Raw genomic sequence first — 13,383 nt, forward strand, 5'->3', positions numbered from 1 at the left:
ATTTCTGAGATACGGGTGACAGATATTTGAATCAAATACAATTTTAAACAATAAGCAGACAGGGAATCAACTCTGATGTTAAGGACTTAGCTGCCAACCAAACAAAAATAAAATTACAAAAAATACCATGCAAGTTTTAAGACCTGGCAGAGTCATTTCAGTTTATTCCCAATATATTCTTTAACAGCTGTTCACTGTAAGTACCCAGTTATAAATCTAGTAGCATAAACATTCACATCCCTTTCTAAACAGCCGCCTTCACTTTGGCCATGACGTTTATCTAAGGTAAATGTCAATTGCTCTAGGAATTTTAGAGCTAATTTGCCACAGGTTCACGGTGTATGACACTGCTTAAACATAACCCATACTGTCATTCATCCTTTTTGTCTCCCAGATGTGTCAGTGATGTGTGGGACCTAGAGAGGAACCCACAAAGCCTATACTTCCTCTAGTCTGAGATTTTTTCTGTGTTTTATTGCCAGTCACCACATACACACAAATGTTTTAAATTAGTCTGTGAAGTGAAAGGGTTATAAGATTGTCTGGAGACTCCAGCAAGTTTTCTAGCCAACAGTGCTGAATAAAGTCCATTGCTGGAACCATTGCCAAGAAATTCTTTCAAATAGGCCATGAAAAGACCACCCCAGTCTCTCAATTCGGGTCTCTCTGGTGCACTAATCAACTGGAGGTTTGTCGTACTATTATGGATGTTTGGCATGTGAATCCTGTTGATCAGGCTTCTCCTCTTGTTTCCTCTCTAAAAGTGCAGCAAGTGAAATGTGTAGAGAAGAAGGTCAGATCCACTCTTACCGTATCAGCCTGCCTCACGCCATCTGAAGAGCTTAACACAGGGAAGGGCAGGCGCTGTACCTCCGCTTTTGGGCTGTGTTCTCTTGAGGGTGCTGTTGGAGGGCAGGGATTGAATAACAATGATCTTGGCCATTGCCATCTTTTTCTGGGGGATTAATGCGGCATCGAAGTTGCAGAGAGCTGTACAGCTACAAACTCCGCAGAGCAGATTTCCTCCTGGAGTGCTATTCCGGTGCAGCCCCAAGGTGAAATTAGCGGGGGCCAGGAACAAGAAATCCATTGCTGTCACAATAATACAGAAGTTTTGTTAAGTTTGTTAAGTCTAAACTAGGTACAAGTCTTGCTCTACAGGTAGATTTATAGATGGGCTGCGTTCCCTTTACACTTTGAAAAATATACCAGCTGGAAATTAGGTAGAGAGAAATTGCCCATGTACATTCCTACCAGCGCTTGTGGCAATGTCCTCCCTGTCTGCTCCACCTGATCTCTTAGTGCTTGGCAGCCCAGGGGAAAGGTGGGAGAGTGAAAGGAATGCTGAATGAAAGAAAATAACACTGGAGGAAATACCTGGTCTTCCCCTCTGCTGGTGCAATTCTCAAGCAGTGTTACAAAATCACTGCAAATTAAAACTGTACCCCCTGCCTGAAGCTGTACAAAGAAGAAACAAGGATTTACATCAATTTTCTGTTGTTTTGGACCATGCTTTCAACAGAACAAATTAAATCTTTTGCCGTAATGCACTGCTAGCATCAAAAAGGTATTTCCTATAAGCAAGGCAAAAATTGGGGAGAAACATAATCTCTGTTATTAGTTCAGATGGCGTATGTGACTGTCTGAACTAAAACAAGACCAGCTTTGGGCACGTAACTGTAAGAAGGCTTCATGTGCCCATAACCATCTTTTTTTTTTTTTCCCAGCCATATCAGCTTTATTAATAAAATGTATTGCCTCTCCTAATAAACCTTGCCTTGTTTATAGCCTTAGACCATCATGACTGCAACAATATTATCAAATTTCCAGTAAAACAAGCAAAACCAGGCTTTTCTGTACAGAAAAAATCTTGGCTCTCAAAAAGCCTCATATTATGAAAACATATGGGGTAAACAACTTGAAAAGGTTTCTGTGCGTCTCACATTGCTGCATTTCCATTGCACTGCACGATGAGAGACCTGTAAATGCTGCCGGAGCGCTCTGTGTGCTGAGGCACTATTACGATACAACAAGAATTTCAATAATGAAGGGTAGCAGAGAGCTGATGTCACTGTCACTTTTTTCAGTCAACCAGAAACTAATTATCCCTGGCTGACAGGTCCAATTAAATCATTGGGTAGAGGGAAATGCCAGCTCTCCTCCCCTAGAGTTAGGTAATTGGGGCTTTGTTACGGTCAGACCTGGTGCTGTTTGTTGGGCCACAGGATACGAGTAAGAGCCTTTCCAGTCTCTTTCTCTGCACCCTTTCCATAGGCATTTGTGGTTTTTTACCCCTAAGAAAAGTAGTTGCATTTTGCAATTTTCACAATTAGTGAAAACACTAATATTTTTAATATATATATTTTGTCATAGCAGGACCCTAAAGGTCATTCTAGCTCTTCAGACTCATAGAGAACGTGAAGTTAGGAGTTCTGCCATGAAAAGCCTCAGATAAGGCTTTGTACTGATTTATACTTAAGATTCTAGGTCTTTTATCTAGTATACTTGCAAGAATATAGAGTCTTCAACTCAAATGACTTTGAAACTTGAGAGCATATTTGACATAGTATTAGACTGATGTACGGAGGGGTTGACTAGTTTACTGTGTGGGTTGTTTGGAGCTGAAGAAATGAGGCACTGAGAGTGCCGAGGACCATTCTTGTTCAGGTTAGCACTCAGTCATGGTTCTCCCAGGTTTTAAGGAATGTATTGCTTGTGATGACAGAAGGAAGAGATATTGAAATAGCTAACTCATTCCAAATTACCAAGTTTAAAAGTTTCTTTAATATTATGAGCAGTCCAACTACATAAACATGAAGTTCCACATGACCTAAATGCCCTGCTCCTGTTCTCCAGCCTAGCCTGTTTAGGGTATGGTGCAATGCAAACAGATTATTTAATCTCTGGCACCCGCCTCTCCATCCCATTCACCTGCAGCTCCTTTGCCAAGTCAGAGCAGACCTCTGCTATACTTACAGCACCTCTGTTCATGCTATCAAAGCCAACTTACGGCCGCTTGAGCTGGATGTGGCAGACACTGTCGCGTTCGAACCATACCGTCATGCCCTTGCAGAATGCTTACATTGTCCAGTAGGAAGCAGAATTTGGTGCACAGGTTAAATACAGCTATATATGCGTATAGAAACATTCGTGAACAATGTGGTCGGTAGGAGGAAAAAAAACATTCACTATTGAAGACATCTTCAGAAATAAAGTATACTGCATAGAAATTTCTGAATGGCATAAAAAATTAGAAGGCTGACAGTAGGATTTTGTTGGAAGCTGACAAATTAGCAGCAGCCTTTAAACCTTTGTGTCCTCAAATAATACCCGCTATGTAATTGCAGGCATGGCTAGAAGTAGTCAGATAGGCCTACCAGCTCAGTGTTTATCAAGGCTTTCCAGAGCTTTTCACCTTCCTTTCGTGATGAACCTTCATGTGGTTACAGTTGTCAGGCAATCAAAATTTATCTCTCTGCTAGAGAGGCAGGGTGCTTCATGGGGTAGGAGGAGACTAAAATGCTATTCTGTATGCTCCTTAATCACTATCCATATAATTTGTAGATGCTGTTTGTTTTGAATTATGAAGTTAAAGGTATGTATAATCTACAATACATTTTTTCCCAAAGACACTCGATTATAAAAACTGAAGGAAGTTTTAGGGTTATATGAACATTTTTTATCTGTCGTTGTTCATTTGCCTGAGCCCAATTTACATAGTCTATGATGCATTGCCAGTTTACTTACAGTCAGGATGAAAGGCTGTGGTTATGAAGCTTACATCTTGTATAGCTCTGCTCACTATAAGAAAGAAACACTACATAATGAAAGCATTACATCTGTTTCTGAAGCATCACTATAGTGTAAGTGAGAATTTCAGGACCGTCTTTTATTTTAGGTGACATTCATTATCTGATTTCTTAATTATATTTGAATAGTAATTACAACATTTTCCCAAGAAAATATAATTAGGTTCTCACATTAACAGGCAGATTATAAGTAAATTAATTATTCTTTGAAGCCACTGTTAAAAACCTGGAGCAAGACAAACTTGCTTCCAGTCAAAAAAGCAGTAGTAAGAACATGCATTGTGCAAGCACACAGCACAGAAAAATGTTTAACTAAAATAAAACCCCCAGAAATACAGAATTAATTCTGCTTTGCTAGTGATCCAATATGCATAAACAGTCAGCAAAGAAGCTTTTGCAAGAAATCTCTACAGGAAAGTTATTTAAAAAAAAATCATACTAACCAAAATAAAAATACATAACAATTAAATGACAACTGAGTAAGTAAAATGTCAATATAAACACAATAGCAGGATAATGTCTTCTTGTAGTAATTCCAAAGTGAAACATTATGAATGATAGAATCATCAAATGGTGTCATTGGAAGGGACGTTTAGGATCATCAAGTCCAACCATCAGCCTAACACTGCAAAAACCACCACGAAACCATGTCCCTCAGCACCACATCTACCCGTCTTTTGAATACCTCCAGGGATGGCGACTCCACCACTTCCCTGGGCAGCCTGTTCCAATGCTTGACAACCCTTTCTGTGAATAACTTTTTCCTAATATCCAATCTAAACATCCCCTGGCCTAACTTGAGGCCATTTCCTCTTGTCCTATTGCTTGTTACTTGTGAGAAGAGGTCAACCCCCACCTCTATGAAATAATCCTGTAACAATCACCTTGTAACAATGACCTTCCCAAATTTAAAAATGGATAAAACCAACTTGCTGCCTGGGGTGTCACTGGAGCGAAACCCATTTCAGTGAATTTCGGTACAACATTATGACCAGTTGTACATGTCTCTTTTGGCGTGGTTAGTTGTTATCCCAAGATTAATGTTATTTCATTTTAGAAAGAAGCACGCTTTCCCAGTAAAAATAGTTGAAGGGGAGAAACAGTATTTAAATTAATATTCCTTTACTAGGAAAAACCGACAGGGCACTGTAACACTTCTAAACAAAAGGCTAGAGGCTTTCCTTCTGCAGGAGTTACACTCGCTTATATCCTTTTCTGTAGTTGAGTTTTGTGCGACACTTCCATTTGCTAACAGTAGAGCAGCTTCACCCATCTAGGCCACAGTGACTGTGGGTGCTCTTAGAACTGTTAGGTTCGGTGGTGAAAGGGCTGACAGGTCCTTGGGTGCCTTCACATACTAAAGATCCACTATTGTTTTTTCTCTTACGAGCTTTTTTTTTAAATTCTGCTTACACTAGTGCATTTTATTTGAGTCAAGATAGGGAGTAGAGACTTCTAAGTAAATCTGGGAGTAAGAATGCTTTCCTCTCCTCTGAAAATATCTTCCTTTTGCCAAACCAAACCACATATTGAAATCTTTAATATTTGTTTATTACCTTGAAAATACTTTATATAAGAAGTGGCTTGGGTTACTTGAAAGGTTGGTTGGTTTCAAACTTTTGAAAAAACTTTAAAATTACTGTACTTGGCCAAAGGAAAAAAAATAGCAAGGAGGTTATACCTTTTAAAATTTTCAAAACATCTTTTCCAGCAATTTTTAAATAAAAGACAGTTTAAAAAAAAACAAAACGAAAGAAAAACCGCAAACCTGAACCCCACAACAAAACCAAAACGCACAAAACCCCACCCTCTTCCTTCTAAAAAGCTCCAAAAATTCCTGGCCAACTCCACTTCAAAGACTGTATGGTTAAAAGAGATCACCATCTACCTTCATATTCCTGCTCAGTTTTTGGAAAACTACTCTCACATTTACAGTAGTATACAGTCCAAAACAATTGTGCTTACTTTTGCTTATGATAAATATGAGAGGATAAATTTGTCTTCTATTATTGCTAAAGAACTGCATCAAGTTTGGCCACATACAAAAATTTTTATTCCTGTCTTGAATTACAAGTGCAACACCTATCTTCAGAATCAGTGTGGCTTCTGACATGTAGAAGGGTCTTAAAGAAATGCCAAATTGTTTGAGTCAAATTAAGTGAACACAAATACTGCAGTCAACTAGACTAATGTCCTGGTTTGGTTTGAGGTATAACAGAACAGCTAGCTATTTCCATAGCTTCTAATGTAACGAACAGCAAATACAGTAAGTTCTGCATGCCCAGCCTTCAGAAAGTTAATTCCATTTCTTGACCATTTAGCCAATTGCGATTACCATGTCAAAATGAAATTTGGTGTAATTATTTACTTTGGGGTTATTGGTTTCCCACCTTATTTAAAAAGACTGTTATATAAGGACGTGTTATATTAATCTACTTCATTCAATTAATTCTGAAGTCTGACTTTGCTGCTGCAGGAATGGAGGGGGTCAGGATTAACGTGGCTCTTGTTTGATCCATTCTTCAGTAGTCAGATGCGAGCAGAGACTGTTTAATTTACTCTGATTAATCTTATTTAAGAAAAGAGTGAGCTGTACGAGCTGTGTCTTTAGACTACAGTTCATTTCTACCATTGGGCAACATACAGGGGCACATTTTCAAAAGGGCTCAGTGTTTGCTATTGTCCTGGTTTCAGCTGGGATAGAGTTCATTTTCTTCCTAGTAGCTGCTGTGGTTTGGATGTAGTATGAGAATAATGTTGATAACACATAGTGGTTTAGTTGTTGCGAAGTAATGTTTACGGTAAATCAAGGACTTTTTCAGCTTCCCATAGAAGCTGAGAGGGAGCACAGACAGGACAAGCTGGCCAGAGGAATATTCCATACCGTAGACATCATGCTCAGGATATAAATAGTGGTTGGCCACGGGGCAGGGATCTGTAATCACTGCTCGGGACAAGCTGGGCAACCAGTCATCGGGTGGCGAGAGCAGCTTGTGTTGTATCACTTTATTTTGTGCATTCTTTTATCATTATTATTATTTATTATTGTTGTTGTTATTATTATTTTATTCTTCCATTACTGTTCTATTAAACTGTCTTTATCTCGTCCCATGAGTTTTTTCCTCCCCTCCTTTTCTCCCTCTTCTCCCTACCCTACTTGGTGTGTGGGTGTGTGTGTGTGTGTGTAGGGAGTGAGTGAGTGGCTGTGTGGTCCTAGTTGCTGGCTGGGGTTAAACCATGACAACTATTCTTCAGGCGAGTTGTTCCCGTGGGTTAGCTGAGGACCTGAAGCATAAGTCCTTCAAAAGTCCTGTGGGGATATGGAGCTTCTCCTTGCTCTGCCACACCAGTGGTTAATGTCCTCAATTCTGAGCACAGCTGAAAGGCTGAGTAAATCTTACCTTGCCGACACAAGGAGCTTCTGCAACGCTTACAGTCCTTCAGGTGGTGGCTGCTGTGAGGACGTCTCGTTTGCTACTGCGAATACATCTTTTCCCGTAGGTGCTTCTCTATGGGACAAAACATCTTGCTTATAATAAAGGCATTGAAGATACAGTTTCTGATAGCAAAATGGTATCTCTCTGATAGTGGTAACCATCTTAGAAGTGCTGGCTTAGAAATTCTTGTACCCCAGAAACTCAGGGGCTCAGATTTAGAAGTCTGAGTCCCACAATAAGATGTTTGGTGAATGTCAGTGCTAAAGTCCAAATGTGGGTGCTAAGACAAGACTTCTCAACAGCTGTCCGTGCACAACAGTCATGTTCACCCAGGCTTTCACTGTATTCAAAGAAGTTACTATAAAAATGCCTTATTTTACTTAAAAAAAAAAAAGTCAAAAAGTCTTGATACCTAGGAAAATAGAAAGCGCTGCATGAAATTCAGCCTGTGCAAAGAACTCAGCATGCCGCCCCAAAAGAATTTAAGATGCAGTTCAGCAACTTAATTCAGCAAGAAACCACCTGGTGATTTAAGGGGCCCTCTGGATGCTAACAGAATATAAATCAATTCCAGTAGTAACAAGCACTCTTTTCCCCTCTCGCATCCAACATGATGCTTATAGATCAGGTTGTGTCATCTCCACCCAGGGGATGTTTTCCTTTCACTGGCACGGGAACATGGTGACATCATGTCAACGTGAATATCATCTTCACTGAGGTCAGTATCACCACTAGTGATTAAAATAGGTGTGAAATATTCTGAATCAACACAAGTTTGGAAGCCAGAATATTTCATTTTACCTTGTGAACAATATAATTCAAACTGACAATCTTTCAGGATTTAGTTTGGTACAAAACTGCAGCCTTTAAGAAATGCATTAGCATTAAGATGAATGCTGTCTTAACCAATACTTAGCAGGAACTTGATATCCCTTTGGGGCACTTACTGTTACCTATTGTTCCCATAACATTATCTAATACTTTAGCACAGAGGCCAAGATTTCCAAGAGGAATTTAGCACTTGCCAGGACCCACACTGAGACACTTCAGAGATGCCTGCAGGGAATTTTTGCTTCGCACTTTCTGGAAGTCACATCCTTCAACTGGAAACCTGCAAATAAAAGAGCTCCAAATCATCAGATGCTTTTCAAAACCTTGCCTCATACAGTCAATACAATGACTGAATAGAGAAAAAGAAATTATAAAGGACATTAGAGATCAGGAAAAATTAAGAAGCTTCTCTATTTGCCCGTTACAAACATTACTTGTTGATGAGTACTGTGTTTTGCATTTCTGTGGCAAACTGCAGTATCTCAAAATGATTTATCACTGAAAACAAATGTTGCTTGACTCACCTGCGAGCACAGTAAGGCAGACCAGAGGAAAGAATGAGTTCCCTGGCCCCCAGCTCAGTGCTCAGCCTGTGAAACCAAGTAGGTTGTCAGCTTTCTCAACACAGGGTGTTTCCGAAGTCCAGAATTTGAATTACAGAATTACAGAACCATCTCCTCCTTCACAGCCTCTCCACGCAACTGTAACGATCATCCTTCCCTTTCCCTGGAACAATCACCGTATTTACCGAAAGTACAGTGTTTACGTATATAATATGTGTTAAAATCAACCAGCCTTGGTTACTAACCCTGCCTTCCTGATTCTTGCTTTCTCCACGTCTACACTGTTGCCTGCTGGAGTTGTTGGGTCTGAATTTCTTCTGAAACCACTCAGGTGAAGTGGTGGAAAATACTAGTTTAGATCGCTTCCAAATACCTTTGAAACTGTTGCTTGCCTATACAACGATCTCCTCTGAAGCAGATGGGGTTTTCAATTTACTTCCAATACTTACAGTTTTAGGACTTTCTGGTTTGGTATCTGAATTATCCCGTTCTCAAGGAAAGAAAAAAGAGATTTAGAAGAGGATTTGTAAGTCTGTTAACGTGTCTGTTCTGCTGAAGTGAAAAGTGTAGAGGTAAAAAGTAAATTTACAATGTTTAGCACTTAATATATCAGTGCTTTTGTAAAAACACTATTTGCCTCATTTTGTCAAGCGCTCCTATAACCTTGACACTGACAGGAAGATTACTGGTACAGACAGAAACTTCCTGATTAGACGGTTCATTAACAGGAAGGTACTGAATACTAATTGCAAATTTTCATCTGCCTTGACAAGGCCTGACCTAGCATTCATCTGACAGTGAAATTGCTTCCCTGGTGATATCAACCACACACGATACGGTAAAAACGTGTTATTTTGCAAAAATTCATCAAAGATGTGGATAAGTGAATCATACGCTATTGAGTTCTGCAGGTCCCAGGGGAATCCTGTCGTACCTTACAGAGTCATTTGTTTTGCCTATCTAAGTGTAAAATACTCAGGAGAGACTTCATATGAAAACCAAACAGCTTAAACTCCTCGCCGGAAATGCAATAATTTGAACAGCGCGCACCTTAACTAGTGCCTGACCACGAGGGAGCAGAAGGTGCTAGCAACCACTGCTTCAGATTCACGTGGTTGAATATACAGTTGGAAGCGGTGGCTGGGTTATCACTCCCACCATTTCTGTCATGTCCAAAATTAGGTATACCTGAGTGAATCGACTTGACAGTTCTGTAATCTCTGGTTAAATTTATATTTTAGGTTTGCAGGTACAAAACCCTCATTACTTAGCAGGAAAATGGTTATGTGGAGAAGTAATAAAGTAGTCATAATTTCAAAAAAATGTATTACGTTTAAGGAAGCAATGGGCTCGGTGGATCTTGCAAAATAATTTTGCCTTTTCAAATACAGCCTTTCAGTTTCATAAAAACATTTATAATCTGCAAATTGGCAGAACTGGAAGCTTGTGCTCTGCTGGGTCTTCTGGAAGAAAATGTTCTGCTTTGAAGAGCTACTTAGGCTAAGGGGGGAATAAAAAGAGCAAAGCAAGAGTTCAGGGGGAAAAACGATTTGTACACACTAATAACAACAAAAAAAGCAGCTCAGAAGCAATATTTGCATGCTAACATAAGAAGTTAAATATAATCACAAAATATTTATCTGTGGAAAAGCATGAGCCCAGGGAGTTTCCAGTTGTCACTTACAGGCAGTTAACTTTGCAAGTGTTGTGGGAAATCAATGCACATAGTTGGTTTTGTTGCAAGGTGCCTAATTAAAATGCAAATAGATAGTGGTTTTTTAATGAGGTAAATAACTTCCTGTTACAATACAACTCCCTACCCACAAGACTGTTTAGCCAGCCCTTATTCACATTGGTTTGGCTGTTGTCCATCGGTTTGTTCGTTCATAATTACCCAAAGAGTTACAAGGTAACAAAAAATGCTATCTATGAGCTGTCTCATAAAGAAGGTACAAGTACCATAAACAGGAAGACAATCTGATCAAGTCCATTGTTCTAGCAAACTCCGTTGTCCTGAGTTTTCAATAAAGAATTACGAATGTGTTTTAATGCCCAAAACACGATGTCAGACATGAGTGACTTCATGCTCTTGTGCTCCATACTTTTTCATAAAATGAAATTCTCCCAATGGTGGACAGTGGCACATACCTGTGATGAAACTCTGCAAGAACTTAGGAGAAGATATAAACAAGGAGCGCTGCTGAATGCTAGGAATAAAAGCTAAAGATCTTAGGAAAAAATAAGCACTGTTTTATAAAGCAGAAGCTTTCTGCCTTAGGTATACAAAACTGGGGACTGCGCTAATATAGGCTGGAGCTTGTGTAGAAAACCTGGTGCTATATTCAGAGAACCACAGGATCATATGGATGGGAAGGGACCTGCAGAGGTCTCTAGTCCAACCAACTGCTCAAAGCAGGTCCAGTTCAAACAGGTTGCCTAGGACCTTGTCCAGCTGAGTTTTACACATCCACAACCTCTCTAGGCAATATTATCTTTAGCTCAGTCACTCTTTCATCCTTCCATGAAATCACCCACCTGCTCCTAACTAATTACCATGGTTTTAATTGCCAGTGAACAAAAAGGATTTAATAAAAGCTTCAGGTTAGTCAGCAACAAGAATTTTGTAAACTCACGTCTTCCACTCTCAAAGGAATTTTACATTTTATATGAATTATTTAACTGTTCTAATTTCTGTTCGTTTTATCGTTTCGATTAAAACTACCCTAACATTTTAAAGACTGGAAAAGAAATGCCAATTACTTAAGAAAATCACCTATAATTGTATTTGACCTAGAAGGCATAGGATAGCATCAATAAAAAATGCCCTTTAAATTGGAGCAACAGTGAACATTTAGAAAACAACATGCCTAGCAGTGAGAGGCAGAAAATACACAATTAATTAGTAATGCTGTCATTTGAAAGTTGAAAACAGGGCTTATATCAGGCAACAAAAGACGTTAGATAACTACGTTTGTTGGCCAGAGTTGCAGTAAAATATTTTAGAAGACATGACACTGACTAGTATAGTCTGATGCCACACTGTAATTATTGCAAAGAAGCAATCAGAATGGAAAAAAGCAGCACTTAAGTGAAAGAAAATGGCAACGCAAACCCTTTTTCCCTGAGAAAATGGCATAGCCTCTGACTTACGAGACTGCAGAATCTCATAAAATCTAAGCTATACTGAGAAAGTATGGAAATCACATTTAGATGTTATGTTTCACTGCGTACAAACGATGCTCATGAATTACCAGCGCTGCAGAAATCCAAACCCTCTCCTGTAGGCAACTTCGAGGAATTGGGGCAATGGGAAGTTAATTTGGTTTGCTCCCCTTTGAATTCTGGGATATGAATAGCTCATGAAGAAGAAGAAGCATTTGAAATAGGCATTGAGAAATGCAGAGCTAAGAGTTAAACAGGGTGAAAAAGCAGCTCTTTTGGCTGTCCTGAAAGCAGTTCTATCTTAAGAACTTTCAAAAGACCTAGTATTTGTTCATATACTTGCTATATGGATTAGCCAAAGGGTTACTTGGCAAATTATTTAATTCTTATGTCAACACATGTGTTTACACAATATAGTTATGTTCTCAGATTGGTGGCATATCTTCATGTCTGAGGACTGAAAGGTTTGCTCAGAGCACAGATTTTGCACATACTTGAATAACTTTCAGAAAAACATCCAGATTTAATAGGTGTGACTGCTTCATTGCAGTACTTACCATATATTCCTCATAAATGAAAACTTCATATTGTCATACCAAGAATCTTGGCTCTTTACCTTTATATTCAAAGGATTTATTTTTTTAAATGACTGGTATATTGAATCTGTAAGTCTTCAGACCAGATGCATTCTAAAAATTGATTCAAGTATGCCTTCCGCAATTTTAAACTTCAAGATTAGTACACAGTGTTTCCCTAGTAAAAGTGAAATTAATTTAATCAGCAGTTATAACAACCATAAAAAGTATCAAATTCCTAATTTGATACTAATTCCACAAAAAAAAATTAAAGTTTTCAGAATTGTAATGGAAAATGTTGTTCTTCTAAGTAACTTATATAGTAACAAACTTAAGTAATAATGCACTTAAAACAGGCAATCAGAACTGAGCTCAACTGTATAATTTAGCCCAACAGAAGAATTCCCAGACGGCAGAATAGTATTTTCATGTTCGTGTTGTAATGCTTATATTTTTTACTAGATAATTTCAAACAGAAACTAAATAGACAGATGGCAAACAGAGAGGAAAACATCCAAACAACTATAAATGTACATATGAAACAAAGGGGATTACTAAAAGAGAAAGAGCTGAAAAATACAATTAGCCATTAAATTATATTTAACTTCATAGTTATCTAAGTACTTTCTGCCAGGAACCTAATTCATCGTCCTGTTCATAATTCACGACATTTGACCAGGAAATCCAGCCTGGGTTGCCATTGGAGAGACCAGGGTTTTTTGAAGCCCCCTGAAGAATGGATCTGGGGGGGGCTCAGAGGATCTGGAGGGTCCCGGGCTGGTGCTCAGCCTGCGGAAGGGTGGGTGGAGGCCTCCTGAGATGCAGAGGCCATAGAGGTCCTGGTGCCAGGAGGAGCAGAAGAGAGTCTAAAAAGATGTGCCACAAGGTTATCAGTGGGTGAGTGCAGTTGCACATGAAGGAGGCGGGAAAGAAGGAAGGGCCTTGCAGCAGGAGAAATTTTAAAATTTTTCAGTTCACTGAGCTGAAAGGGTGGATGTGAAAATAC

Source organism: Vanellus vanellus, assembly GCF_965231255.1.
Source record: "Vanellus vanellus genome assembly, chromosome: 5".
NCBI lineage: Eukaryota > Metazoa > Chordata > Aves > Charadriiformes > Charadriidae > Vanellus > Vanellus vanellus.